The 26788-nt window shown below is 41.9% G+C and overlaps 1 protein-coding gene across 1 annotated transcript in view; it reads left to right on the top strand.

Moving 5' to 3' along the window:
- Pino (protein pinocchio) overlaps nucleotides 1-26788 on the top strand; it is a 367078-nt gene that overhangs the window by 140160 nt on the left and 200130 nt on the right. The window contains exon 2 of the mRNA XM_071594810.1: nucleotides 17332-17406. The gene's annotated coding sequence lies outside the window, so the exon portion shown is untranslated. The remainder of the gene's footprint in view (nucleotides 1-17331; nucleotides 17407-26788) is intronic.

Raw genomic sequence — 26788 nt, 5'->3', positions numbered from 1 at the left:
AGATGACCTAAAAGCTATACAGTGCTGGTACAACAATGGGCAATTAGAATTAAACTGAAAAAAGTGCGTTGTGATAAATTTTTGGAATAAGAGCAATTCCCTCCGGAACGCCTACTGCATTGGGAACACCGAAATGGAATGTGTAGACTCAGTTAAATACCTAGGCCTTACCATCACTCACGATCTCTCCTGGGTGAAACACATACCGGGAATATGTGGAAAAGCTAACAAAAAATTAGGATTTATTAGAAGAGTACTTGGTAAATGTGATGAAAAGGTAAAAGAGAAATGTTATCTGTCGCTGGTTAGGCTTTATTTGGAATATGTTACAAGTAAATGGGATCCTCACGAAGTTGGATTAATTGCCGAATTGGATCGCGTGCAGCGTCGTGGAGATAAATTTGTAAGATGTTGTTCTGATAAACTTAGTTGCGTATCCAAAATATTAGAGCAGATAGGCTGGGAATCACTCACGGAGCGAAGCTTAAATTACAGATTAAATCTCTTGCATAAATATGAAGGAGGTCTCTTTAGCAGTGGTGTTGAAAATGTATTATTACTCCCATCGTATGACGGTAGGATAGATCATGCTAATAAAATTAGAGAGATTAATTGCAGAACAGATAGATTTAATATGTCATTTTTTCCACGAACGATAAGAGATCATAATAACACTGTCCGACCGCTGTAGGGTCATGTTCGGGTACAAATTATTCTGATGTGCATTCACTCCCTGCCACACACCGTAGCGGTGGCTTGCAGGGTACATAAATAATAATAATAAAAATAATGCGGTGGAACATATTCTTTGGAATACTAAATTACTTCCGAACGAATGGGCAGTGGGGGTGGGGGCGCGCGGTTGGCAGGTCGCGTTTGAAATGAGAGGGACAGACGGGGGTTGGAGTGAGCGAGACAGAGATGGTGCTTTTGATTGGCTCCCCACCGTGCACCCCTTCGATCCGTCTAGACGTCTGTACTCTGCGCGGTGATTAATGCCCCGCCTCTCCCCACATCGGCCTCCCTGCCACCCCAAAACCTCCTCCCCTCCTCCCCCTTCACTCTTTTCGAGGTTCCCCCGGCCCTCCCACTGCCATCGCCCCACCCCCCCAACGCTTTCCCCCCTTTGATTTTTTCCGCTGCCACCTCCATTCCCCTCACCCCACTCCCTCCTTCATGTCTTCAACTTCACCCACACTCCCTCCCCTCCCCCTACACCTTATTTTTTTCTTCTATTGTTCTCTTTTTCGGCGCGGGTCTTACTACTCCGCTACGCTACTACGACTGGGGTCGGCGGGAGGGGACTGACTGGAGTTCGTTGACTCGCTCGTGTACTCCCCGGCGACGCGTCGCTTTCCCTACCGACCCCTCCCCCCCTTATTTCCCCCTTCTGCCACCCCGGCCCCCTTCACTCCCCCCCGTCAACATACAAGCAATCCCTCGTGCGCGTGTCTCCTCCGCTTCGGTTCCCTGACGAAAAAAAAGAAATGCGTGCCGACGCGTCTGGGGTTTTCTCGTCCCCCCCCCTCACCCCCTGGTAAATATTTTTCCCCGAGTCGTCGCCCCCTTCACTCCCTCTCGGGTGCAGCAGCAAGGTTTGCAACCGACGGAATACGTTGTGTAGGTCAGTTATGGCGCGGGGATTTTTTCGCAGCCGGCCCCGATTCGACAGTCTTGCGCGGAGGAGGAATCTGTGGGGAAACTACTCTTGATTTTTCATTATATTTGTGAAATAAAACGATAGTTTAACTTCTATGCTCGATGATTCCCTATATGTATGAAAAGGTAATCGTAAATGCAGCTGAAATGACAAAATATCGTGCAAATCAGCGAGGTCATTGAACATTTTCAATTTACCAGATTGGGTTTTAATTACGATGTCGTAGTGCTAATGAGGAAATTAAGTGATCGCCATCCTTTGCAATATCATTTAGGCTTGATGCCTGGAAGCTTAAAATTATAATTCACGCGAATGGATTCGAATGTTTGTTTTAATTGTCTCTGTGGAGTGGTTTTCATCTTTAAAGACCACGCCCATTCTTATTTTCTTTCCCCGATCTGACTCTTTTCATAATATGTAGAGTCATGCGATCTGTTAATCTGAGTTCATTCTTTTTCGTATATCCTGTAAGTTAGATTTCTGTTACTAGTCTCTTTGGGATATCCAATCGATTCCACAGGAAATACACGGGAGCGTTCGCGCATTTTTTTTCTGAAGTAGTTTTGCGAACACTTCGCACAACAAATGCGAACGTGTATCAATGTAAATGAAAACACACGTACGTACGTACGTGTGTTTGCTTCTCGTGTTTTCCTGATTTTTTCCCCTTCGACGTTTTCGGAATGCCATTATCATGCTTTTGTCGTCAAGACCGATTTCCACACGTCGCGAGGACGTTCGTTTTGCGACACTTTAGCAGGAGTCGGCGCCTTCTTCAGGTTGTTGGTGACAGCATCATCTCTCGCGCCTCGTGATTCCCACCGCATGGATCGACACATGCACCGTAACATTCGGGAGCAAAACACCGTGCCGTGGCAGGGTTCATTGAGTACGTCGCGTCTCCGGCGTCCTCCCCTACTACCGCACGGGACGCGGGTCGAAGGAATCCCGACCACGTGACCGTAAGCTTGGAGAGGGGGTGTTTGAGACGCCGTTCTCGTGTCATTTTTTTTTTACCTCCAGGGGTCTCGCCTCTAATTGCGCCAGTCGGCGTGTCTCGTGCACTTTTAAGTGGGCCCCTCCCCCCATGTTATCGACATGCCCTTTCTTCTCTTCTCTCTCCCTCCCCCGCCATTGCTCGATTCGACTCCTCATTGCATCCGACACGTCCCGGCCGCATGTACGCCGCTGAATTGACCGGTCAATTGGTGCGGTCAAAAAGGGAATCGTCGGACGATTGTTTTCTCACGGGGAGGAGTGGCGAGTCGAGGAGGGGGTCGCGGTTTGATCAGTGGACGTGAGGGACGTCAATGGTTACCTTGCGTGAGGGAAATGGAGAAGTCTCCACCCTCCCGGTCCTCCTCCTCCTCGAGTGCGGCGCGTCTTTGATTTCGTGTTTGCCGCACGCTGAATTATTTTTTCTACTCGATTCAATCCCTATTCTCTCCATCTCTCTCCGTTTCCCCATCCGACTATTCTTGTCCACGTGGAGCGCGGATGTTCCCGTCGTGTTCCTTCGTGTAACTGTGACGTGAAGCAAATAAACAATGAGGAATCGGAATACCTGGGGGCCTAATCCGCAAGCCATTTGCTTATTTCCTTTACAGTTTGCAATTGGGAAACATAAAACTTCCTGCGTGTATCCCGCTGAAATTTAGGCATATTAAAAAGGTTATAAAGAAAGTTGCATTTTCTAAAATGGTAGAGAAAATTCTTTGCGTTGGTGGAATGCTGAAGATTTAAATGTTCAGACGGAGCGAGGAACGAGGAAGTATCGTACGAGTATATAGAAGAGGGAAAGAGGAAAGAAAAATGTGTAGAACCCTCAGTCTCATAAGAACTAGATGGACTGGGCACACACTTGGAGGCACAATGGATTGGTTAGATACAAAATAGAAGGGAAATTTGAAGAGAATCCCCCGCGAGGATGACCAAGAGACAAGTACATAGGGCAAATTAAGACGGACGTGAAGCGTAGAAGACACATGGGGATGAGTGAATTTACACTGAATTGAGAAGAATGGATTCCTGCAGTGAGCTAATCTTAGGGTTGAAATACTGATGACGATGATTCATAGAAGAGACTACAAACTATTTCAATACCCAGATAAAGATGATCATATCCTAAGATTTCTTTGTGTCAGATCTCCATTTACTTGCTTATCCTTATTTTACTCTAATTATACACACATCAATATTTCAATCCCAATTAATAGTATATGTATTTAAGTACGAGTATACTATACATATAATTATGCATGTGTTAGTATTATTTTGTATTCATTACACATACATAATTATGAAAATTATATGTATTTATAATTATACAGATGCACACACATCGTAGATATTCTTGATGCTTCCTTGCATTTGTCTATAGTAAAAAAAATGACAAGATTAACACAAAAACACAACTCACTTCGATATTTCGGCTTTCCCAGCCATCTTAATCAGGGTACCGGGGGACTCCTTGTACCCTGATGAAGGTGGCTATGTGCATAGGCAAATGTTAAATGCCCGTTTTGGGGTGGTGAATGATGTCGTTCAGGAGGAGTAGGTGGCAGAAGCTCAGAGGGATATCTAAGACGGGGTAGTAGGAGGAGATGAGGTTTTCAATGCTCAAAATTTCCTTGTGGAGGAGTATTTCCAAGGTCTCCATCTTTCTTCTCTGTAAGTGCGAGTTTAGAGGAGTGTTAAGGTTATCACTGCAGTATCCAGAGCCAATAAGATGCGTGGCGAAATGACGCCCGCCCGTTTTTTAATCTTAAAGGCAAAATATTCATTTAATTTTATGTTTATCCCGACTGGCTTTACTTTAATTCAACACTTCCGGACCTTATGTATACGGCAGCGAAAAAAGGAAAAATTCGCACTGTAAATGAGGTTAAAATAATATGCATAAAATTAATTTTGATAGCTGATCATATGTGTTGATTCAATAGATTTGTCGTATTCCCGTATGATACTTTATTATATCATTTTTGAAATGAGTAAATAAAATGAAAATCGTGATTAAAACTGTTTGAAGTCCATTGTAGAAATTTTCGCACGCTTTACAACCGTTAAGCATACGTGAAAGTTAGTTACATACTTAGTTCTGATTTCGAAAACTATGCAATTTTCAACGTTCTAGCCGTCATGGCTTGAAGAAGAAATATTTCTCATATCGATTAGAGTGGATCATAATCCATTTTTGAAATTAAAGTATACGTAATTAAGGTTTTGATCACAATTGAAAGTAGAAAAAAATGAAATTTCTGATTTCAGACTCAGTGGTTCAATATTGTGGTAAGTGGCTCAGCTTCACTTCCCAGATGGGAATGATGTTAGTTTGAGTTGTAGTCTGGAAAGCTCAATAAATAATAACGCAGTGATTATTATGTGAGGACATTATTTTTTTTTCATTTTCGCCTTCTCAATATAAATTGCATGTGCTTGGATAAAATTTCAATGCAATCTCTGCTCTATTTTTCGGGAAGTCTTTTGAGAGTTTTTTTTCATCGTTGGAATAAAAGACATGCTTTAGAGATTTATCGCAAATGGTGCTTAGTTTCATCCCATCTCAGCGGAGCATCCCCAATGTCAACCCAAGGATTCCCCTTTCACCATTTTCAATTGGAAAGATGACTTAGAGAAATTCCTCAATCGCCACAGATGATGACAAAGAAATCGTTCTTGTGCTTTATTCCTCTAGTCTTCCTTGTTTGCTAGGATCCCGGTGGTCTAAGTAAGTATACGTAATCAACTGAGAGAATTGGGCTAAAGGTTCTGGACTTTGACAGACTTAAGGTACCTCAACTGAAGTACGATCATCAGCGAGCTCATTAAAGTTAATCATTCTTGTGACTGTATTTATGTGAATAATTGCACTTTTGCACAATATGTTCCCATGATGCGTAAAGCATAACTTGCTTGTAGTTTAAAAATTAAGTGGGATAACGTTTTTCCTGTAATTCCACCATATTTGGATATAACCCATTTTAACCATGCAAATATATCGCAGTCATCAATTGTACATTTATATAATTTTGTTTTTTCTGTATATTCTTAATTTCTGAAAAGTTGCGCAGCTGCTTTCCACATGTTTTCGTATCGGTATGCATGGTGATGGCGTAAAACCTTAAAAAACAAACCATCAGCTCGATTCAAGTGAAGGCAGATGAGTAAATACAAATCTTAGTTCCCAAGCTTTCTTGTCCCTACCCTAAACGTGTCAGTTCCTTTTCAGTTCTAATTATCTTCTATTTTATTTTATTTTAAAACATTATTCACATACAGCAGTAGCGCCATTTTACAGTGAAAAATATAACAAACATGAAAGAGGACAAAAGACAATAATAGCATAACAATAACAACGAAAACCAAGCATGGACCGGGGAAAATTTTAATGGTCCGGTTCCCAACATATTGTTTCCCACCACGAAGTTTCATCAACTATAAAATCGCACCGTTTAGGTTTTCGATTGAAGAACAAGTGGGGAATTTTCCAGTCACAGCAACAAAAGGTATCCCCCAACTTAGGGTTCCTCTTATATATTCATGAATCCCCGCAAATTGATGAGGCTGTGACCTCATACGAGACGATGCCGACTTTATCTAAACCGCAGTAGCTCTCCCTTGCCCTCAATAACCCAATTCCATCGAAATATTCTTTGGTCGGAACCCATCAATGATGCATTCACGAAAATCGCCCCCCCCCACTCCCGGTCCCTCTCCCCCGCAAAGCTGGGCCAGTCGTTGCCTTCTCGCCGCTTCCCATGGGAGCGAAAGATGTCTGGCTCTCTGGCAGTGAAACGTAATTGGTTCTTGTCTTCCCTCCACAGGTTTCCTCACCTTGTTAATGCGGTCAAGGGGCCCATTCGGAATTTTTTGGAATATCGTTGTGACACATGCGTCAGTCTAGGACAGTCGTGTTCGATATTGGTCAAGGAGATACTGGGAGGGCATTCGTCACAGCGGACAGTTCAGGATTTCGATGGATTCATTTAAGTCAGTTTCTGAAATTTGTTAACCTGGAAATTAAGGATATTTGCATGCGCGGTAGCTTAGTACGTGTGACGTTAGTTCCCTCTTTATCCCAGTTTAGAATTTAGTCACATTAAACTGGAACAAGTAACGATTACGTTTAATGAGATACCACGCTGTGAAATGAACTTGAATTCTTGGCACATAATGTGTATTACCTAGTACAACGATCACGGAACTTATGGTGTCATAAGGTAAGCCTTGGCAGGAAGGGAAGCTAGGAGTCCATATTCTATTTTTTGCCTTTTGATATTTGTATGCATTCTCTTGTATATTTGCAGCTTTTACTAATGTTTATGCCATTCAAAAATTAAGAGATTATTCGTATTATTTTCCTTTCTAAAAAAATAACAAATTAATCGTTTGTGAAGTATAAATAGCATCTTTTTCATTTGCAGTCTGACGCAAATTCCCGTCATGTTAATGGTCCTTCCATAACATAGCCTCGTATTTTTATTTTCGTTGTTTTACGTGGATATCATTGTCGCGTAATGTGAAAATTAAGTGTTCCTCTTCTTCTCGGGGATAAATATATCGCCCTTATGTTTTGAGGGTTGTTCACTCCAATTTGGTTCAAAGAGGTAATTCAAACTATGCATCTAGATCGTGGTGCTCTCTTAGCCGTACTTAATGTTTTTGGAAAACCAATTATCGTGAAATATACTGAAGAGGTTGCGTTAAATTTGTAATATTTTTTATCTAGAAATCCGTATTGGTTAGTTTCATCGACTCATGTCAAAAGGAAAGTGACTCCTCGCTGAAGGTTCATACACCTGTCAGAAAATTAAAGTTGAGTTAGCTTGAAGTAATCGTAAGAAAGCTTGTATCTGGGGAACTAATTGGCATTCATATGATCCCCAATTTGAATTATTTACGAGGGAAACGAGTAGCTGTTAAAATAATCTATATTCGGCTAACAATTTTAATTCCTAAACTTTTAGCGATTCAATTTGCGATGGTCCTTGTATTATCATGAAACACCTCTTAGTATATATATTATTTCGTTCATATTCACTTTACGGCTGCCTTTTCCGTATAGCGTTCAAAGTGGAGGATCTAGAACTCAAACCCGACGCTATGCCTTTGGACATTTCCATTTAAACCCGAGACATGGATCTGAATGCCAGGACTATGAGGGAATCGGAAAGTGATATGGGAAAATGAAATGGTCCATTGTTCATATTCAACCTCTCCACCCCCCCCCTACAGAATCCTGCGAAGATATGCGTCTACTTACTACCCCCAAGCCACTGTAGGGACGTGTGGCGGAGGTTGTTAGGGCACCAACCAGACATGTAGTTTATTCATACACTTGAACATAAGTTCGTTCATATGCGAAAACACTCGTGTACGTGCATATATGCCTACATAGAGCCTGGAATATTTTTTGCGCTTGACCAATTCGTTAAAATCTATTATTTAATTTTTTCGGGCTCTTGGGTTCGATTTTGTTATTCTTGCGTATCGTACGGGGGAAGACGGGAGTACTGAAATTATTTGTGACGGTGTCCAATATTTTATTCTGGTTGTCGATTTTACCAACATAATTTGGTGCCTTAATAATTGTTTCCGTGTCTCAAGAAAACTGGTGTGTCCAGTGCCTTTCTAAAAGTGTTATGTCTCGCCTGAATACTTCGTGAGTTTAGATACTCCCAGCCTAAAACCTTCACTATACCCGCGACGTTTAATCGCGTCTCCTATCAATTTTAACAACCTAGCGGATTTTCTCTGAGCGTAAAGCAAAGCGTGAACCGCTCTCCTTCTTTTTCATGGCATTTTCCTACTACTGCTATAATGGAACCTAGCTTCTTAAAGGCTAACCTGCCTATTTAATGTTATTATTCATAAGATGTCGTGACTCGGCGAGTAGATGCCGCCCAACAATAGATCGCCAATTACCCAGAGGAAGGGGCAGAAGTCCTCCTTCATACGAGTGAAGGCGACGATCACGGCGGCATTTATTTCACCGCAGGCGTATCTCAAATTGCATCAAATGCCTGCAACACTCAGATGTGGAAGACAGCGGGAAACTGCATTACTCTCACGAAGAGAAGCGGCTCTCTTATTTTCAGCTTTTCATAACTTGAATAGCAAGCCTTTCTGGTAAAATATTCCGGAGTTGACTTAGTCCTCCATTTGGATCCCACATTCAGTTCGGGACTCTCCGAGAGAATACCTAAGTTCGTCTACATCTACGTAAATACCCCGCGATCCACCAAAAAGGTGTGTGGCAGGGGGTGCATACACCATGTGGGATAAGGGAGAGGAAGGGGAAAATATTCATTAAAAAACCTCGAAAAAGCTTGCAAATCTATGTAAAGTTTATGTACATGCTGGCGAAAAACGTATTTTGAAATAATTGCCAATGTCACCCAATAAAATAGTTATTTAGTGTACGAAAAAGGAGGGCATGAAAATGAGCCGCTACCATTTATACGACAGACCTGCAAAATACCAAGACAGGTCATGAATAATTGAAAGTTACATTTTTTTGGATCAATTAATAGCAGGAGAGCTTGGAGGAAGCTGTGAATTACCCGTCCTCGGATTGATAACCCATGATGATGTTAGCTTATTCCAAATAATTTAAAAAAATGATTTACCTCGGTGATTTAAGACATGCAAGGCGTTTCAGTAAAATGCATCATCAGTGACTCGTGCATGCACTGCATCGGTATAGAAATGGACTTGTGCTCTGTGTAACTCGCCCAGGAAAATCATGATTTTTTTGTAATAAGTATTTTGCTTTTCAGAAGGTTTTAGTCTGCCTCGATCACTAATTGATGAAGGCTTTTTCGGGTTAGCTCTGCGTTCGCCTATCTTTAGGGTTGAGTCCTACATAAGGGAATGTTACAGGTCGTCCTTGTGATGTAATTTTTTTTGGCTATTCCGACGGCGAAGAAATTCACCGCTTTCTCGCTAGAAGAATCACTTGAGAGATCGAAGCGATCCCATTATGTCCGGGGACAGGTACGAAGAGATAGATGCTGGCTGGCATCATGATCCCAGCATTCCACCACGGTTGTCTGGTTCATTCTCCCATCGGTTAAGAATCGTCGCCCCCCCCCCCTCTCCCTCGGCCGCTGGTTATTTTTGGTGCCCATTATTCGTGGATTGGGTTCAAACCAAAATGTCGGCTCCGTCACGTTGTGAAATGTCTCTTGGGGCGGATGTTTTGGCGGGCGACATCCGCACAAGAGTGGGAGATAGGCAGGCGCACACACTCACACGGGGAAGAGAGGAGGGGGAAAAGAAAAAAAGGGTTTCGCGTCCCTGTTGGATCCACTGCCGCGTTCATTGGCCGTCACTGCTCACCTTCTCACTCTTTCCTCGATCCTCTGACCGTCCTCCATCCTCACATATTCCTACCCCATTCCTCCACCCTCCCTCTCTCTCCACCGGGGTCCCTCGCTCTCTCGCAGCTATTCACATCGTCGGAGAGCGTTGCGCGATCGCTGTACTCGCGAAGGCCCTGCACATTTATTGCCTGTGCATGCAGGCAAAACAGTCGACCTTGAGCAAAATCTATTGTTGCCGAAGCGGAGGGGGCTGACGAGTGGAATGCTCATGCTGCCATTCGTGGTTGCGGCGATAGACGAGAATTTTCTCTCCGTATCCCGAATATAGCCGACGGTGTTGACTGTTTTACTCAGGGTGAACGCTCGGGAAAATCTGGATAAAGGTCTTGAATTCATCAAATTTACAACACATTTGGGAAAAACATGAGGGAAAAGGATGAATATTTTTTTTTAAGCTTGGAAATCGTTATGGGAATCTAGAACACCCGATAGTACCGACATGCCTTTTTATTTTGAGCTGAGTTCGTATTTTAAACTAAGACTATCGTTCTTTTACATCTACATAATACCCCGAAAGCCGCCGCAAGGGCGTGTGGCGGGGGGTGTTAGGTCACCAACCGTAAAAAGGAACAATACCACATGCAAAACAACAACGTGGAAAATTACACCCACAGCAGCGCACACACTCATGCAAAAATCCCTTCATCCAACACTCATGCAAACACTTATACCGCAAAACAACTAAAAACTGCACCCCAGGATGCAGCACGAAAGCCATCCAACAACACGCAAGCCAGGACATAACAAGCAAGAATGTGAAACACCAATACCACATGAACATGCACCACAAAACACTCTACCCCCCGAAGAGACTGTAAAAGGCAGGGAATGCGACCCAACGTCGGCCCAGATTAAAACTGAAACTACAGTCCGACTCGATTTTAATTATTCCAGTGGAACGCGAAGCGAATGAGGGGTGATTTTTCTTAACTTGAAGTTTACCGGCTTAGTAGGGTAACCATTAATGGTCCCTTTCACTCCACACTACTTTACTCTTAATCTTCTTAACTTACGTGACACAAAAAATCTTTTGATCCCCTAATACGAGTATATGTTACAATAAGAGCGTAAATTAAGAGCTTTCCAATTAAATAATTTCCAAGTTTGAAAATCATTCGCCTTGACCGGTATTCGAATTCGGATCCCTCGATGTCCAGCAGAGTGCCTGATCCAGTCAAGCTACGTAGGTGTCCTCTTGCACTCGGAAATATTTGGGGTTTTTTCAAAGGCTTTTACATTCTGAAATTGTTGCATTGTAATGCATATTAGTGGATGACTCAGTTAAAAGTTAATGTTACGGCATCTCCCGCAGTTATTTTAATTTAGAGCTTTTAATATTCCTCGCAGGGTTTGCTGAAAGCGGAATACATTTTTATATTTCACATGAATTAAAAAATAAAAAGAATATTCTTGAATTATATGCAGAAAAATTCTTCTTGAAGGCTAAATACTGAAGACGCAACAGGCGTTTTATTATGATGAAAAATTTCAAATATATTCTGGCGAACAGTAGCTTAAGTATGTTCAATTCACTCAATAGAAGGTGTTTTGAATGATTCCACTTAGGGACCACCGAAACAATGTTTCATGAGCAGAGATACCATTTCTGTTTGGTTAGTAGTATGTGAAGTAAGATCTGGTGCTTTCCCGGCGTATTTGCTTAATGAAGTTTTCTCGGGTCTTCCACCGAGTCAGGGGTTCCATGTTGGCCGACATTTCGATGCCCGACTCGTAGCAGTATGTATTTGGACTTTTTGATCCATCAAATCTACCTTCTTGGTGATAATATATTAAATCTACACAGCACCCCGCAAGCCGACGCAATGGCGTGCGGCGGGGAATGTTGGAACACCACCCGTAAAATAGAATGCAACCTCATTCTAAGCAAACAGAAGCATGACAGTTCACTCCCACACAGAAGAATACAAGTACTTGTATGTTCATGCTAAACCCATTTCAACTTACGAACATGCAAATACATATACTAGCAACTAACACACACACAGGCACACGCACCTACGAATGTACCAGATGTCTACGCTGCGTTTAATCTTGTCAGCTTTGGTAATTCGATATTTTTCTATATTTAATGTGACTTCGATTTTTTACTATTATGGTTACTTATTGCCAGAGGGAAGAGCGAATATCTATCTCTATTGGATATGGAGTCGAATCTCCATTATCTTGTCTTTGTAGTCTAACCTGCCAAAATAGCGTGTGGCCATAATAATTCCTTTTGTGTCATATTTAAACTCGTGTCTTCTGAACCTTGCAATACAATTGTGAACCGCGTGAGCGAAACGCAGAACCGGTTGAAAAATGCATTTCCGGCAATGGCGTTCAATGTAATGAGATCAATGTGATAACGGCCGTTGTTTATTTTCCTGATGCCCAAGTTTTGGGTTTCCCGTCGAAAATATAATTTCGACGGAAATTGGGAACGAAGGAATGATAGTGAAACGGGTACAAAAAAAATTTTAGGAGGATGATTAAAAAAATAAAAAGGAACGAGTCAAATGATTGCCCGCACCCGCCGATTTTCCATCTCGGGGCTAAATATTTGAGGTCACAACGGAACGAGGCCAATCGATATCCACGCTCTCCCTATGGCCAAGGGCCTTTGTTATTATTTTCAACCTTTTTTTGCGTGCGAGTCTCGTAGGCATTCCCCGAATGACTATATGTTTCTCTTTGGTTTTCTTATTTTCCTCTTTTCGTTTATCTTACACCGACTATATGTCGTGATTTTCTCTGCATTGTAGTATTCATCACGTTTACGTAGCGCTACTCATGCACGGAGGTCCATAGAAAAATCATACGCAATAAACAAAAACGAGCTCTCTTGATTTTGTGGCGATTATTTCGTCGGTTCAGTCCAATTTTAAGTCCACACGGTCGAGAAGCTCTTCGCCCATTACGTTTTAATGCAGTCCACTTGCCGATAACAGTCTGGAAAGAATGGGATATCTCGTTGAATGACTTTCGCCATGGTGGAGCTGAAACCGGTTGTCAGCATTCGTTAGCGTTTGAACGAACCGTTCGAGGGTGGGTTATGAAATTGTTATAAAAACTCGAGGAAGTTAGGGGAGCCTACTCACCAAGCGGTGAGTGGATGTAATCGTCCGCTATGCTCCACTTAAGTTAAGTGACTTTTGGTGCCTTGAAGTAATCGATGAGGTCAAGGAACAAACAGGTTTGCTCCTAGGTCAACGTTTTAGGAGTTGTATTACAGTATGTCGTGAGAGGGTTTTGGATGCTAAAACATTGGAGTCCTAAGGTCTTGTATTCATCCTTAGGAGAAGGTACAGGTATCTCTTCGGAAGAGGGCGAATAGGCATGTCGATCGTGTGTACAAAATAACAGTGGGTAGCAGATTCAAGGTAACTATTATAACGAGTAGTAGCGTTGCCATGTACTATATTTCATTTGGTAGAATCGTTGATCAATCGTGTACAATTTTTAAATTGTTATATAGGTTCGATAAAGTGGAATTTAAACTGAGAAAGAAATATAGTTATCATTATTTTTATACATCGGGAAAAATTGCTTTTTTTCGGATGATAAACTCTATTCTGATGAAAATCGGTCCATGTCTTTGAGAAAATCCAGAATTGTGAGGTATCAGTAATAGTGTAATTCATTAAGCCACGTATTAATTATTGCTATTTCCCTTTTGATTGGGTCGAAAGGTGGAATCGTGTTGTAATTCTTAGATGCTGCTTTATGTTATTTACGTAAATGAGCTATTCCTTATTTTGAATGTGGAATGTTTCCAGAATATTTATTGCAGCCCTTTTGTTCGTAGGGATTATTTTATTTGTCTTACAAGGGTAAATCATCTGGGGAAGTAAATGTCGTTTCCTAAAAGAAAAATTTCGGTGTCGCATTTTTTTTTTAGAGATCAGCGTGTTGTATTTTCCGTGTCCCTCGTTAAAGGAAAAAGAAACAATCTAGCTGGGGCATCGCTCTGGCGGGATCTTCGCAATCGTGCCTTCCTTTATTATTTTTTTGCAAAATCAACCATTGGCAGGAGTTGTGGTTCGGTGCCCTCCTCACGTCCTCGCCCGCATATAATTATATATTTTTTTCGCCCCGACACCGACGAATCAAAAGCTGCTTCCTGTTTGGGTTCGCGGCCTCACGGGTAGTCATGTCAGTTGCGCCCGCCACACGAATGACGTAAAGCCGAGGTCACGGGCGCCCTCTAGAATCCCGACCCGAGCCGGAGCGCACCGGACCGAATCGGTGATGGTGGTAATGCAGCGGGGACGAAAGCCGTTCTCCCCTTCCCCCCCCCCCATCCCCCGCCTCGACACCTCCACCCACCCTTTCCCATCCCGTGTACAGAAAGAGGGAGAGAGAAAGAGAGCCTTCCGCAGAAATTGAAAAAAAACAAAAGAGAAATGTATCGCGTTCCTCCATCCGTCGCGACGCTCGGGAAGAGGGGAGTTGTGGGAGGGGTTCGAGTGGTGAGTGCGCTGCTTCTCTTTGTCGTAACCGTCTCAGGGTTTGTCGACCCCCCACACCCTCCCCCCAATATCTCTCTCCCTCCTCTCCTCCCCCTCCCTCTCCCCCCCCCCCCATCACCGACCCCTTTGGTCGCGGATGCGAGCAGTTGGAATGCGTTGCGCAACCACTCGCCGTGCTAATTCCCATTGCAGTCATGCGTGGCCGACGGATATTTACGTCCACTCCGGTCCTCTCGAGAATCCCACGCGATGGTGCGGACACTGCTGCCATCTCATTTGTTTTCGTCTCCGGAAGGAGGACTGTTGTAAACAAGTGTAGTCAACTCTAGGGTTGGTTCGATGGATGAGTGTAGAGCTCACCCCTCACCTCAATGTGACGTCGGCGGCGCGTGAAAGTAACGCATTCAATGTAAGGGGGGCAGTTTATTCACCTTGGAGATTCCCAAGAAGATCTGGTACCCAAAAAAATTACACATCTCTGCTAATTCTGGCAATGAGCATGTTCAGAACCACTCGAGTTGGGATGTGAGGTGAAACTGAATGTATTAAAGGCTTGCTTTCATTTCGGAACCTGAATTATTTGTTCCAGGAAGTGTTCCGCTTCGAAACGAAAAGATCCCATGCATTTAGATTCAGCTTCCTGGACTAAAAACAAAATATTAAAGTGCACGTTCGTTAAATAGAATCGAAAATATTTCCGAGTATTTAAGTTCCGGTTCCAGAAGTGAAAAACAAATAATGAAAATCTGCAGATAACCGAACTTTAAGGGGATCGAGATGGTGCGGGGGCTCACGTACTGGCTTCCCACCCTGAGGGCGCGGGTTCAAATCCCGGCGGTGTTGAATATTTTTCAGAGGTATCTCGATCCCTACTTGAGGTGCTTTGTGGAGGGCACTTTGGGTGAGTACGCCGTCCGTCGGATGGGACGTTAAGCCGCGGACCCCTTGGCGCCTTTCGTAAAGAGTAGGCTAATGCCGACGCCGGGTTTCTCTCCACCCTTCATCCTTTCCTGTCCATCCCCTATGGCGCAAATGACCTCAGCTGTCGGTCGCCTCCCCTCAAAACTACTACTACTACTCCGAACTTTAAAATTAACAGATTTTAGAGGAACGTGAAGCCAAAGCTACAAAGTCCATTTTAGAGGTACGTTAAGTCAAATGTATTTTGCACGTTTAAGTTTCAAAATTAATCCCTGCGGAGCCGAATTGGTATGTTGAATCCTGTGGAATTTCGTACCGAATCCCACCCAAATGTGACATGTGACGGATTCGGTGCGACATTCCGTGGGGTTTAATGCGTAAATTCATATTCATACAATTTGGGATTTCCACTGGGTTTCATACACCCCAGTGCATTTAATCTGTTTTCCTTCTGAATTGGATTTTTACCTTTATTGCGATTCTCCAGAATCTCCTCCTGAACCCTTTCTCCTCCAATGCAACATGTGTGAAAGTGTATACCTGGGAATTGAATTCATTTTCAGTGCATTTTTCGAAATTTGTATTTGGGTCTCACTTTCAAATCCGAAATGTTAGAAAGAATGCTTTTGGACCTGGATCTCTCTTCGGTTAGTTGCCGCGCACACCACCCCACTGGACTACCATGTCCCCAAATATTTGGGAATACCCATGAAGTTAACATTGGAAGTGTAAATAATATAAAGACTGTTCACTATACTAATTCGATCGAATATTCCACCTTAATTTGTCAATAGTAAAAATAACTTTGTTTAATACATTTCTACCAGAATCTGTATACTGACTCAATTTCGACTATCCGGTTTTAGTACTGTAGTGCCATCATCGTCACAACTGATGATGGAATTTCAAATTCGAATCCGGTTTATGAACGTTAACTATACTACTGTGATAATGATCCCAAGTTGTTTCACTAATGTTTAATATTTTCCACGATGTTACGGATGATATAACTGTCTTACGATGTTTGTGATCGAGTGAGCAAGAAAAATACCTTGTCTTCAGAATAAATTACTTATGGCTCTTTGGATATTTTCAACTTAATTACTTCTGATCGGGAATGGAATTGAAGCTAATCTGCCCTTTCAATGTGCGAAATTGGCCATGGTGAGCCAGCATAATCAACATAAGTAATGTCAAAAGTGCCAATTTAAGTTATTCTTATGCATTCGGTTTATCGGTAACTGTGAGAATTTGAATTGAAAAAAAAATATTGTCCTCCAAATGGTGAAAATTTATGAAAATCGGTAAGTAATGCTGAAGAATCTTTGCCATTAATGTTTTAAAATATATTTTAAAAATGCTGTTTACAGTCGTTTTGCGTATTATTCGAGGTTAATGCCATTTTCAGTGATTTTTGTGTTAAATATGTATGTATTTATTTGAAAATATCCAGGAAGTCTTACTAACTGACAAAATAATGTTTTATGGACACAAAGCATAAACTTGAATTCAAATATTTTACACCTTTGATATTTCATGTTAGTATTAAAAATGTCAAAGTTACTTGCTGAAAAAGTGTTTAGAAAGTCCTTGGAAACGAGGCATTGGTGTATGCATGTAATAAACGTATATGTAGTTGCTTGAGCACGTTTTAATAAATAATAAATGAACAGATATAATGTTATGTTGGGGTATTTCTAAAAAATGAAGTTAATGTTTGAAAACAGTTCGGGTCAATCAACCTAATTTTTAACCAATTTATCAAATAAAACTTGGGCAATTCCACTTACGGAACGTAATGTCGCGTACATGCTAGCTTATTGAATATTCCTCGGCTGTCTCTTGTTTTATAATTCCCGAACTCGACGCTGATTTTTTGTCTTTTTCTCTTCCACAGGAGAATGCTTGATCCGTTCGCCCAAGTCGCCTCGCATCTTGAAGGACTATGTTCCGTCCAAGCTCTGTTATTACGGTAAGTACTCATACTCTTGACCGTTATGTCGAAGTTTTTTGGTTTTATCGTTCCCTACTTCCATCTCCACTCTGCCTCGTGCCGTTGTTTTGAAACAATTACCGATAGCAGTTATCAAATGGTTGTGAAAAGCACTTGTGTTCACCCACTTATAGTATCGTTTGACCCTTAAGTACCGTGATAGGCGTAGCAAAGAGGAATTTTATTATCATAATGACCTAGGCTGTTTTCCAACTGTTAATACCTTGACCGGAATAAAAAATATCGTAAAAAATTTTGTACGCGACAGGTGCCATTTTTGATTTTACCATGGTATTTTCCAAGTATAGATTTTATATAATGTTTCCAATCTCGTACTATGGCGAGTTTAAAGGCGGCAAAATCTCTTTCAAGCTGACATCTTCGAAGTTGAAGAAATGTTTATCATAAGTTTACGGTTGATATCAAAAACGTTTCCATTAGTTAAGTGGCGTGAAAGTAATCCATTTCATTCAAATTTATACTACCGTGCAGAATAAATGAAAACCGTATTTGATTCGAGTGCGGGGGATATTATTAATATTATGTCAAAGAGGAAATATTCTATCGGCAAATCATATTCCTCCGCATTTGGGGATAGAGGACAAGAGGTGAAGGGACAAGGATAACTCAAGACTAAACCTTTATTTACGACCACTTCGTTTCCACTGATTAATGAAAATTTATTTGTGACCGGTTTAGAATATATTCTAATCTTCTGGCTAGATGATGATGCTCTGTACCCTACTTGTGAAAGAATTCGCCAAGTGACTTCTATCAACGTTGAACCAGGTGGACGGGGATATGGAAAACGGATGAATGGTTTTAAAAAAAAAGGGAAGAGGAGAGTTAAGTTAGGCAAAACTGGGATCATGCAGACAGACAAAGTAGACTGAGGTCATGTAGGAAGGTAGTAGGTTGTTCATTCATCTAGTATTGTGTGTATGGGATGTTGAAGGGTGATTTTTGGGTAAACGAATTAATCAGAGGGAGAGAATCGATACTGGCAAGTAAGATGTAACAAATGAAGATTTGGAAAAAAATAACTCAGAACTACTAAAGTTCACTTTTTTAAGAGCTTCATATTGGAAATGTCCCCCAGCGCTTTACCAGAGAAACGATTTAAATCTACAGTTGAAAGTCTCCTTTTTGTCCTATTTTATTTATATTTAAGTAAATGTACACATTACCCCGCTATCCGCCACAAGGGCGTGTGGCAGGGCACAGCCGTAAATGCAAAGTTATTAGTTCATATTTGAATTTGAATATATATTAGAATAATATCATACTCATTCATGTCTATATGTGTCATGCAATATTTGATTAAATCGTTAAATGCTTGTCTCTGTATAAGAAAATGTATTCGGGTGCGAGGGAAGAAGAATGAGTAATCGAATCTGTCGGTAACGGTGCCTATCCCTCATATTTTTTAATCCCGGTGGTCGAATCTACCAATTGGTGCCATAACAATTCTCTCGGTGTCAAAAAAAATAATTTGTTCTGCACATTTCTAAAACAAAATCTTAAAGTCTGGCCTAATCTCTCCGTGTAACAAGTATAATTTTAATCAGGCGTAGGATTCTTATCACGCATTTTAGTTTACCCGTCAGCCAAATTTATCATACATGTATGTTTCTTCGCTTTGAATAACGTGTTGCGCCGAAGCCTGAGTAGAGGAAGAGTGCTAACATCAATGAGATGGAGTGGTTTGTATAAATGCCTTCCAGTAAACACTTTGCGTATTTGCAGAGGATGGGTCTAATCACCTACGCAGTTGGCCGAATGATTTTGTTACTCTAATGCAGCCCAGGATAGTCAGTCGCTCATTTCGTGCCGACCTCCCGACGTCGTATTTCAGTGTTTCCTCAGCCTTATCGGAAATCGATATGGTTGCGTGCTATAGTTCGCGACGAACGATGCTCAGCAAATTTTGCACACTCCTGATTAGATAATCCTTGAGTGGGTACTTCGCCAGAGGTGACAACGTATCTAAGAGATATCTTGGCTAATCCATCCCTGTCCCAAAACTTTGTCATTTCCTGTCCACGTGATTTCTAAATGGGCCGTAAGGCTGAATTCACAATCCGGTCAGCTTTGAGGTGAGTTTTCAACAGCCTTGCGTAGTAGGCGGGAAGGAAATCAAAGCGGGGTGATTTCATTGAATATTTTCAATGGCATCGGGAATAAACGGATTAGCAGGCGCTATCATTACAAGTTAGCACTACCCATCTCACGTAATCAGCGTACTATTTGGATGTTTCGAACTATTGCCCTGCAAAATGATTCAAAATTGTTGGTTAAGCGTCAGGTGCTGACCAAGAAATGAAATTGTTTCACACTATCGCCATTAACCTACGACAGGCGAAGTATAGCAAGTGCTTTCTTCGGTTTAGGGAAAAATGTTCACCTCATAAACGAACTTACGATAGAATAGGTTCCAATCAAGAGTACGTACACAGAGAATGTAGTTCTGTCTACTTCTATTCCTCCTTCCATGTCCCCTCTATTCTTCGCGTGTTGTAAAGTAAAAGTGCTAATATTTTCCCCATGCATGCTATGTCATCTTTTTCGGTTGCCTCAGACCTAATCAAACAAATATTTGCAAATAAAGTTTTGAATGAGTTATAAATATGAAATATTTCAACGAGTCATTTGTTTAGAGTCCAAGAACACCTCTATGTTGATGTTCTATGGAGCATGATGCCCTCACTTTGTAGTCTATTCGTCATCTCAGCGGAAATAGAGTAAAACGCACGTAGCGTACTTTGCGTTTTCAATTTTTTTTGTCAACTTTCTTCTGTCTTTTATCGCCACGTTGACTTTGAAATCCTCTGGTGTGTTTCTTCTGAGGCGTTCCAAGCCGTCGTTCGCGATACGAACGTCACTTCGTCATTTCCTCAGGGTTATACATTTCCCGGAATGAAGCCTAATTGCAAAATGGGTAAAGACTCTTCAGTGGCTGATATCTGGTGGTGTTCTATAAGCATGTGAGAAGAGCCTCGGCTCGAGGATTGAAGGATCAGGATAGTCTAAGTGAATTGTATCGGCTTCGTAAGTCGACACACGGACTCTGACGATGGGTGGATTTGGGAAAAAGGAAGTTTTCTGAACTTCATTTTATATAAATATGGTGACTAACTTTCAGTACTATTGAATCAATTTTGGATTTTGCGGATAAATTGTTTTTTGCACATTCGTTGAAATGAGAGCATTTTTACATATTTCAGTGTTGATGATTTTTTGTATTTTGGATAAGGATATTTCGTCCGTTTGCAAAACATTTTTGTATTTTACATCCTTTAATCGCTGCTGATTTAAAGATGGATTGAAAATCAGCAGTGTGATTTCATATAGTAATTGAATCGAAATTTCACCAATTGTCGTCAGCTATCGCTGGAGCAGTTCATTTAACCCGGAGTTGAAGAATATGCTCTCAGCAGTGTTCAGATACCTAGAAGGAAAACTTCAAAACAAGTGCTAATTTCAGTCAATAAAATATTCTTTAAGTACCCCGCCAGCCACCGCTAGGGTGAGTGGCAGGGGGTGAATAGCACCAAACTAATTTTGACCCGAATATTTTTACCCCTACTGCGGTCGGAAAACGCTTTTTTGATCGCTATCTTTCGTGGAAAAAATAGCATCTTAAATCTATCTGTTCTACACTTAATCTCTTTAGTTTTACTGATATTATTTCTCAAACCGTAGCATTTTCAACATCATTGCTAAGGAGACATCCTTCCAATTTATGCAACAAATTTGATCTGTAATCATACCTTTCCTCCGTGAGTGATTCCCACCCTAGCTACATTAATATTGTTGATGCGCTACTCAGTTCATCATAACCACGTTTTAGAAATCTAGCTGCTCTACGCCCCAAGCGGTCTAATTCGGCGATCAATCCAACTTGGATGAGGATCCCATATGCTAGCAGCATATCCTCTTCAGTATACGAAAAAGAAGGGGATAAAAATTACCCACAACCACTTATGCGGTAGACCACCTCCATACCAAGACAGGTCATGCGGAACTGGAAAGTAAAGAAGAGGGAAGTTCTATTTATTCATGGCCATGCAAACACACAGTCCTCACCCCTAAACTCACAGGTAGAAAATATGACACCCCGCTGTTGACAGCGGACGGCGAATATTGTAAACAGCGCATATTTTGGGAAATTTTCTGATGCAAACGGTTTAGTCTGTGACGAATGTTATGTTAAATATGAAGACTTCCATCCAATTTCGAACGAAGAAACTGTTTGGCTTGAATATTTATCGTCGTGTGCAAAGAGGGATTTTTTTTAATGTCTCACTTGGAAAGATCATAACCTCTTTGACTCTCGAATCTCTGGACGGAAGCACTTATTTCCCTCGTGTGTGTTTTGGAAATCCTTGTGATTCCCTTGCATCAGTCCTCTCTCCCGCTTATCGCCTTAGCTCACGCAACTATTTCGTGCATTTGCGCGATCGCCCATCACGTGGAGATCCACGCTCCGGCCGTCCGCTTCACCCGCAGCACTTTTCATCATGTCTCCCCCTCGGGGAATTTCCCTTCTTCTCCCTCTCTCTCCCCTTTGAGTAGCCGCTTTCAGCTTTGCCCGTTTCCTCAATGTTGTCCGTCAACATCCCTCGTCGAAACGTCCTAGCCACTATCAATGGAAGCGTTGCGTAACTACGGAATATAAGAAACATATTTTGATTCGGTAATGATAAATAGAATACCTCGTGTATAGGTTTTCATTCAGAGTGCATAGGAAAGGAAATAAAGTTTGGGGATAGTTTTGGTAACGTAATTAAGATAGTTTATGCATATGCAAAATTACAAAATGTATGCATACAGTATTGTGTGTATACATTTTGTATGCTATATGAAATACATGTTTTTTATTCATCCGAACAATCTATACTGCAAGGGCGTGTGGCGGGGGTGATAGGACTCCACCCGTAAAATAGAATGCAACTTCATTCAAAACAGTCAGAAAAACATGCTAATTACTCCCAAACGGACGAATATGTTCATGCAAAATTTATTTTAACTTACACACATCCAAATATACATAGTAGCAATCAATATACACTAGCACATGCACTAACGAATGTACCAGATGTCTATGCTACGTTTAAACATGTTCTCTCAAATAATACGAGTTTTTGTAGTATTTTTACTGTGACTTCGATTTTTTACCATTATAATTCCTGATTTCCCTAGGAAAGAAGGAATACAGGACCTGTATTTGTTTCTATATGTACTGGAGTCTTATTTTCTGTATTGGAGTCTTCCTTATCTTATCTTTGCGGTCTAACATATCTAAATAGCGATGGGTTATAATAATTCCCTTTGTGTCATGGTTACATTAAACTCGTGCGTTCTGTACCTTTCTAAAAGTGTAAGTCTCGCTTGTTCTCTTCAAGTCCCAAGCGGCCCCAACCTGATTCCTCTAAAAGGCCTTTCAAACTCGTCTACTTGTTGTAAAAATATTTGTGGAATATTGCCAATTTTCTCATAACTTCATTTAATTATTTCATAAACGCTTTCTCCGAAGGCCCTAAAAACTTGCGGCGAAATATATGCATACTTATTGTATGTCTATATTGTATTGTATGTCTATTGTAAGTGTATACATATAGTATACAGATGTAGTGTAATTATTTTTTGGTTTGTTATCAAAGAAAAATTGGTACATTCGACCACCGATGGTAAAATGAGAGATATAGTATACGACGCTACTGACGGGTTCTACAGGTAATTGTGTTACTCATTCCTCCCTTCCGCCTGGCATTTATTGGGATCAGCTCGTCTTGATGGGGATTTTAGTGTATCCTTTTTCGCTTTTCCTAACACTTAAGGTACTGTTCCTCTCCATTATGAACTAACGATTCCATCTCGTGATTGCACCCCCTGTCACACGCCTTTTCTACACCATCTACATAAATACTCCACGATCCATGAAAAAAATGTGTAGGAGGAGGTGCAAGCACCAGGTGGGAAGGATAAGTGATAATGGAGGATATGGGAGAGAAAGGGAAAAAATATTCAGTAAAAAACCTCAGTGGATTGTGGGACATTTATGTAAACGTAGAATCGAACCTCTGCACCCTAATATATTTACTTAATAAATGTAATGATTTATTCGAACACGCCAATTATTGCATCATACAATATTACATAATATTGCATTGGGCATGGGACGTCCGCGGTTTCATCATTTTGTACCCGGCAGGACGGGTTGAGAAGCCCGGGTTCATCGCTCCAAAGAAATGCAAAGGCGAGGAGGCAGCGGTTGTGAAGTTCTTCGGCCCTTTACGGGGGACATTGGCCCTTCCGTGAAGCCCCCGCCCCATCCCTCACCCCTTCACCTTACCCGCAAGTGAACCTTTCGGGAGTCATTCGTCCCACAAGGCCACACGGTGAAGGTCACACGCACGTGTATTTTTCCCGTGCCCCCTTCTTCGGCCTTCGACCCGTTTCCCACGAACCCCTCTCCCTACTCTCCCCCCCTCCCCCGGGATCGGGAGCACATTTACCAGAATACCCTTCCCTCCACAGTGCTCTGCCCTCCCCCTCCACCCACCCTACCAACATCGCCGCTGAGACTAATAGAGCGGGGAGGTCATAACTTCCGCTTTTCGGAGTGCATCGGACGGAATCCCCCTTCCGATCTGTCCACGCACGTACGCAAGAGCAGGACGTGAGTTGCGGATTGAATATGTACTTCTCTCCGTGAATGAATTTTTTAAAAGCATTCCCATTGGGGTCATCAGAATATTTTCCCCTTACCATGCGTCTGCTAATAATTTGGAGCCCGGAAGTTCGGACCAAATGCCACAAATGTCTTTTCCCGTTCCTTTCTGTATTTTTTTTGTAATTCCATTTTTTCGTTCCGAACAGGTACCTACAGTATGTTTTTGCCTATTTCGCTCCCAATCGCCCAAGTTTTCCACAGTTCGGATTCGAAAGATTTTATTGGTAAAACTGGCTTTATTGGTACTGGCAAAACCAGTAAACTCGTCTTAATGCAAGTCAGTCGCGCATAGTTCACATTACCTATTCCCCTGTAATTTCTGTGGAGGTGGAAAGATATTCTTTTCCGTTTTGAAATGCATTCTGGTACAGGAGAGGGATTTTTGTTTTAAAAGAAAAAAAAGGAATAATATTGGTTTTTAATGTAATACTTATTCAACATAAAATAGTATAAACTTTTGTTTTGAAAAAAATCTTCGTTTTAAATTAGTTAATCTTTAGTGATAATGTTATTAATTACAACTACGATTTAATTTTGAGTTTGCGTTCCTGTTGTAAAATCGACCCCTGTCACACACCCTAGTGGTAGCTTCAAAGTACCATATGGATGTAGTTTAAATTGAATTCCAGTTTAACTGCAATTATTTTTTTCGGGTTCTTCAAGAAGTACAGGGTTCGTCCGGAAAATAAGTGTACTGATTTTTTCCCGCCGCTCCAGGCGCGCCCAGCACCGCTCTGACGGGCTGCGATTGGAGGGGGGTATGTTGGCAAGCGACGCTGAAAAAGGCAGTCGGCTCTGAGCTGTGGTGTAGTGAGGAGCTCTGTTAACGCGAACCTCCACGCTCGACCCACGTCACCGAACGCGATGCCGAAGTTTTTGGAGCAGCGTAAATCAGCATCAAATTTGCGGTAAAGCTTGGGAAATCGTCTACCGAAACTGTCTGTATGATTAACCAGGCTTACGGGGAGTCAGCCATGTCCAGAAACATGATCTTTCGGTGGCACAAGATGTTCGTGGAGGGCAGAGAAGAGTTCGACGACGAACCACGGCCTGGACGCCCATCAACGACACTCACCGACGAAAATGTGCGAAAAGTTCGCGATGTACTGAACTGTGATCGTCGTCTTAGTGTTCGGATGATAGCAGAGCAGTGTAATGTGCCAAAAACAATAGTGCACGAGATTATTAGGGAGTAATTACAGATGCGAAAAATTTGTGCAAAGTTGGTGCCGAAAGTGCTCAGTGATGATCAAAGACTCAATCGTTTGGAAATCGCGACACAACTTGCGGATCACTGCAAAAATGATCCACATTTCTTAGAGAACATTGTTTCGGGTGACGAGACGTGGATCTTTGAGTACGACCCGGAGTCGAAGAGACAAAGTGCGGAGTGGCACACCCCATCATCACCCCGTCAAAAGAAAGCTCGCATGAGCAAATCTCGGATCAAGGCGATGCTCATTGTCTTTTTTGACAAAAGGGGAGTCGTCCACTACGAATTTGTACCTGAACGACAAACTGTAAATGCTGCATTTTACGTCCAAGTGCTCGACAGGCTTCGAAAACGAGTCGCTCGCGTCCGGCCAGCGATCAAAAACATCTGGCGGCTGCATCACGACAATGCGCCGTCTCACACCGCGCTTGTCGTGTCGGACTTCTTGGCCAAGCACGGCGTGGCAACGCTGCCGCACCCGCCCTACAGCCCGGACTTGGCACCACCTGACTTCTTTCTGTTCCCGAAGATAAAGAGGAGTTTGAAAGGAACGCGATACGGGACTTTGGACGCCGTCAAAGAGGCCGTGACGACGTGTCTTCGAGAGGTTCCCGATGATGACTTCGCGGGAGCGTTCCAGGAATGGGAACGCCGCTGGAACAAGTGTATCGACTCACAAGGGTCCTATTTTGAGGAATATTAGCTTAAGATATGTAAAAGTGCAATAAATTTTTTTTCCTGAGCTCAGTACACTTATTTTCCGGACGAACCCTGTACGTCGACAAAAGGTTATGGCAATATATTTAATAGGTAACTAGCTGCAGTATCGGATTATTCTATCCATGCTCCGACAGTTATCTACTCCGTTACTTAGTTCTTCGTCATGATGTGCATTTTCCTGAGTATCAGAGCATCCTGTATATCATGGTTTTCTTTATCATCAATGACCAAAAAGGAAATCAACTCAATAATTAGGTTTTTACTGGTGTACAGCTGTATATAGTATACTATAAGTGAGTAATTAAGTATGTGGGTTACAAATTGGGTTTGTTATAGTATTATATGTCACGTTGTATTTTTTAGGAGATACATCTATCATTGCATATTTGTGAAGCTTGTATCCATCCAACAACCTACCTCAACCGGTAGATTTATACCAAACAATATACAGGGTTCGTCCGGAAAATAAGTGTACTGAGCTCAGGAAAAAAAATTATTACACTTTTACATATCTTAAGCTAATATTCCTCAAAATAGGACCCTTGTGAGTCGATACACTTGTTCCAGCGGCGTTCCCATTCCTGGAACGCTCCCGCGAAGTCATCATCGGGAACCTCTCGAAGACACGTCGTCACGGCCTCTTTGACGGCGTCCAAAGTCCCGTATCGCGTTCCTTTCAAACTCCTCTTTAT

This window comes from Hetaerina americana, unplaced genomic scaffold (genome assembly GCF_022747635.1).
Source record: "Hetaerina americana unplaced genomic scaffold, ioHetAmer1.1.p SCAF_7, whole genome shotgun sequence".
In the NCBI taxonomy this organism is placed as follows: Eukaryota; Metazoa; Arthropoda; class Insecta; order Odonata; family Calopterygidae; genus Hetaerina; species Hetaerina americana.
The sequence above is the reverse complement of the archived record's forward strand: the minus strand, read 5'-3'. Positions and strand labels throughout refer to the sequence as shown.